The sequence below is a fragment of the Heloderma suspectum genome, chromosome 2 (assembly GCF_057233095.1).
Source record: "Heloderma suspectum isolate Gila_16-S chromosome 2, 16-S_ref, whole genome shotgun sequence".
Taxonomy (NCBI): domain Eukaryota; kingdom Metazoa; phylum Chordata; class Lepidosauria; order Squamata; family Helodermatidae; genus Heloderma; species Heloderma suspectum.
The window spans coordinates 167,619,675-167,624,375 of NC_139459.1; positions in this window are offsets into that span (position 1 = coordinate 167,619,675).

Below are 4,701 nucleotides of genomic sequence, written 5' to 3' on the forward strand. Positions count from 1 at the left end.
AGAAATGCGCAGTAGTGTTATAATGCCATAGCGAGAGGGCGGGGTAGAGCTGCTGGTGGAGAACTGGGGCTTTTTTTTTGCTGTTGAGTGATAGTGATGCCTTCTAAATGCGCAACTGAGGATTCTGCAGTAACTACCTCTAGAACTGTGATCTGGCCGGGAACTTGTATACGTTCACCCCATCCCATGGCTCTTTTAGCAGTGTAAGCCTTAGCCCCTGATAGAGTAACGGCTTTGAATGTCCAACATAGATACAGTTGGTGGCTGGTGAATGGGGAGTGCTTACTTCTGGTTCGTGACATAGCATTAAAGAGCTGTTTTGGTTTAAGGAAAGGAAAGGTTCCTCCTGTGCAAGCACCGGGTCATTACTGACCCCTAGAGGGACGCTGCTTGCGCTGGCGTTTTCATGGCAGACTGTAGTGGGGTGGTTTGCCATTGCCTTCCCCAGTCGTGCCTACCTTTCCCCCAGCAAGCTGGGTCCCCATTTTACTGACCTCGGAAGGATGGGAGGCTGAGTCGACCTGAGTCGGCTACCCGAGACCCAGCTTCCGCTGGGATCGAACTCAGGTCATGGGGAGAGTTTCGGTTGCAATACTGCCGCCTACCACCCTGCGCCACATGAGGCTCTTTTTGGTTTAATCCTTTACTTAAAAAGAAGAAGAACTCTGGTGGCCAGCGGGAACATCAGGGAAATGCAGGCGGGGAAAATATTGGGGAAACACCCCTTGACTGGGGTCATGGTGAAAGGCACACCTCTGGACAGGGCTAACACTGGAGTAAATGTGGAGGGTTGGCATACACCACAACAGAAGCGTAGACAAGCTGAATTAAGGAAAACAATCAGGAAATCTGGGTTTTCCGTGATAAGCTCTGGGTGGGCTGCTGGATGGCCACGACGTCATGTATCCCTAATGACCTCCACACAGCCAGTTTAGAGTAAATCGCTCATGGAAACAGGCCCTTGGCCAACAGTAAATTAGAATCAGTTATAATTCTTCTCTTTCATCTCTGCTATTTATTGTTGTTGACAATGATTTTTTAAAAAAATGTCTTCTGGCACCTTAAAGCAGCCTTCCCCAACCTTGTGCCCTCCAGATGTGATGGACTACAAATCCTAGCATCCCGTGGCTGGGAGTTGTAGGCCAATACATCCGGAGAGCCCAGGTTGGGGCAGGCTGCCTTAAAGTCTGACAAGTTGTGGAGTAGCTCCCATCGGCCATCAGGCTTTATGCCAGCAAATTGTAAAAGAGGGAGACTCAAGAAGCAGGGCCACTTCATCGGCTCAGCTGAGAGACCAGCAATTTTTGGCTCCTCCTCAGTTCAAGCTTCTGTTCCAGCTGGTTATAACAACACGACACCAAGAACATCTGGCTGCATTACATCTGCTCATTATAACAACCATATAACGCTAAGAACTGGCGCCTGAGTTTTCTTATTCTCTGTTTAAGTTGTGTCTTTTGAGATTATAAACCTGAGGGCGGCAACTTGTCTTCTTTTTACTGAACTGTAAGCTGCTGTGGGAGCCCTTCTGGATGAAGAATGGGGTATAAATGCTTTAAGCTTTTGTGGAATTGAGTCAGTTTCATCAGATGCCTGATGTGTTACCCTGAGCTACAGCACACACACACACACAGTGGTGGGAAGTAAACAGTGAGGTCAAAGGAAAATGAAATGCAGAAACTAAATTTTAGAGACTCTGACAATTATGCTGTCAATAATGACTGTACATAAAAGAGTTGTTGCTAATAACACAAGAATTCTAGTATTATGTAAGCCAGGGAAGGTGGTTTCCAGCCCATGGGCCAATTTGGCTGGCCAGGTTGGCCCATCTGGCCTGTGGGGCCTTGGCCAAGGCCCCTCTTCTTCCCCAAGCCCTACCCCTCTAAGGCTAGTGGGGAGAGGAATCCTGTCTGTTATCGCCAATCATTGATAATTGATTGGAGATAACAGCAGGAGTTCCTTTAGTGCGCCACTCGCACTTTGTGTAAGCAGATACAGGCCTACCCAGGGTCCAAGCAAAGGGCGATATGGAGGTGGGCTGCTATCCCATTAGCATGAGTGGGGGAAAGGAGGCTAGTTTGAGAGACAGGTTTATTCTTCCTCACATGATATGCTTTCTCGAGAACTACCAGTCCCAGAGATCCTTGTGCCTAGGCAGGAAGGGAGGAGAACCCGTGGGAGGGACAAAGCATCATAATAATCATGGACATTGGGAGCCAGTGCTGCTGGAAGGATTTATAGGCCTAAAATCTATGTGAGAACATTCTGGAATTAAAAAAGACATTTATTTCATGGCTCATGAGATTGTACGTATGGGAGAGGGCATGGTGTAGGAGGGGGCCTGTGCTACCAGTTTGCACTGGGCCCCCAAAAGATGCTTGGGCCCAGGGCCTATCACTCGCCAGTCTTAATTACTGGTTAAAAGTTCTGGCCGACTATATAAGGTTGTTGTAAGGATAACAAGATGATGTGTGAAAAGTGCACTGAGTATTATAAAAGTGCTGTCTGAATAGCCTGACCATGCATCCTCCTCCAGAGAGAATATATCTCTATTTGAAAGGGCTCTCGTGTCTGGAGGGCTGTCCAGTCCAAATCCATTACCTGTCTCCTGAGAAACCTGTACGATGGTCAAGAAGCAACAGTAAGAACCAGACATGAAACAACCGATTGGTTCAAAATTGGGAAAGGAGTATGACAAGGCTGCGTATTGTCGCCCTGCTTATTTAACTTATATGCAGAGTACATCATGAGAAACACCAGATTGGATGAATCACAGGTCGGAATTAAGATTGCCGGGAGAATTATCAACAACTTCAGATACGCAGATGATACCACCCTAATGGCAGAAAGTGAAGAGGATCTAAAGAGCCTGTTGTTGAGGGTGAAAGAGGAGAGTGCAAAAGCTGGTTTGAAACTCAACATTCAAAAAACGAAGATCATGGCATCTGGCCCCATCACTTCCTGGCATATAGAAGGGGAAGAAATGGAAGCAGTGACAGATTTTATTTTCTTGGGCTCCAAGGTCACTGCAGATGGTGACTGTAGCCATGAAATTAAAAGACGCTTGCTCCTTGGGAGGAAAGCTATGGCAAATCTAGACAGCATAGTAAGAAGCAGAGACATCACCTTGCCGACAAAGGTCCGTATCATCAAAGCTATGGTTTTCCCAGTAGTAATGTATGGCAGAGGATGAGATGGCTAGATAGCATCACTGATGCAATGAATATGGACTTGAGCACGCTCCGGGAGAGAGTGCAGGACAGGAAGGCCTGGCGTGCTATGGTCCATGGGGTCACGTAGAGTCAGACACGACTGAACGAATGAACAACAACAAATGTATGGCTGTGAGAGCTGGACTATAAGGAAGGCTGAGCGCCGAAGAATTGACGCTTTCGAACTGTGGTGCTGGAGAAGACTCTTACGAGTCCACTGGACTGCAAGAGGTCAAATCAGTCCATCCTAAAGAAAATCAACCCTGACTGCTCATTGGAAGGTCGGATCCTGAAGCTGAAGCTCAAATATTTTGGCCACCTAATGCGAAGAGAAAACTCCCTGGAAAAGACCCTGATGCTGGGAAAGACTGAGGGCAAAAGGAGAAGGGGACGGCAGAGGATGAGATGGCTAGATAGCATCACCGATGCAATGAATATGGACTTGAGCACGCTCCGGGAGAGCGCAGGACAGGAAGGCCTGGCGTGCTGTGGTCCATGGGGTCACGAAGAGTCGGGCACGACTGAACGACTGAACAAGGGGGGCGCTGAAGTGGCCCATCCTCAGTTAGCACCTGGACAGTCACCCGAGCAGCAGGCACACGGGTTGCCTGGTCACAGTCTTCGGGGATGGTGAGGTGGATTTTATTTCTATTTAAATTATAGAAACTGTTTCTAAAATTGCATCTCCGTCTATAAATTAGCATATGTAAGCTCTGTGCAGATCTGCACCCCCTTCTGCCTCCTTGTGCGGGGGCGCATTTCCTCTGTTTTGGTCACCTGTAATAATCAGCCACGAGATACGGAGAGCGCGGTGCTCCCAAAGGACAGGCCAGGTTAGCCTCGACCGCAATGAAGGAGAGAGACGCCCTCTGGCGTCTGTTCCTGGTAAAAGCATCGACTAATCCCCTTAAAGGTGCCCGAGATTCCTTTGACCCGCACCAGAGTCTGTGCTTTCCTGGGCGCGGAGAGTTGCGGAGAGGCGACGAGGCGCGACGCATGCGCATGAGCATAAAACTGACGGCGGGGGGCGCGGAGGGGAAAGGCAGAAAACAATCGGGCCTGGTAACGGCCGGGCGCATGCGTATTGGGTGACGAAGCAAGCCGCTGCTGTAGGAGGACGTCCTGGCGTAGAAAAGGTTTAGAGCAGCACAACAGCCTGAACCTCCGGGGAAAAATGGAAAACTGTCATTGGCCATGATCCTCTAGAGGGGTGGTGCTTCGCTTTTGACACGTTGACCGTCATTTATACTTAATAGTAGAAGTCAGAGTGGGACAACTCGTTCCAAGGTCGGAAGTGTCTATAAGACTGTAATGGCGCGTCACTCTATACACGTGACTTATCTCTATGGTTGGAACCATGGCGGACGGGTAGGGGCGGGGTCATACGTAAGTTTCTGTTTGGGCGCCCACGTGCTGCGATGCGACCAATCAGCCCCTCGCGAGTCTCGGCGGCGCCCAATGAAGCGGGTCGTTCCCGTCGGGTTCAAGT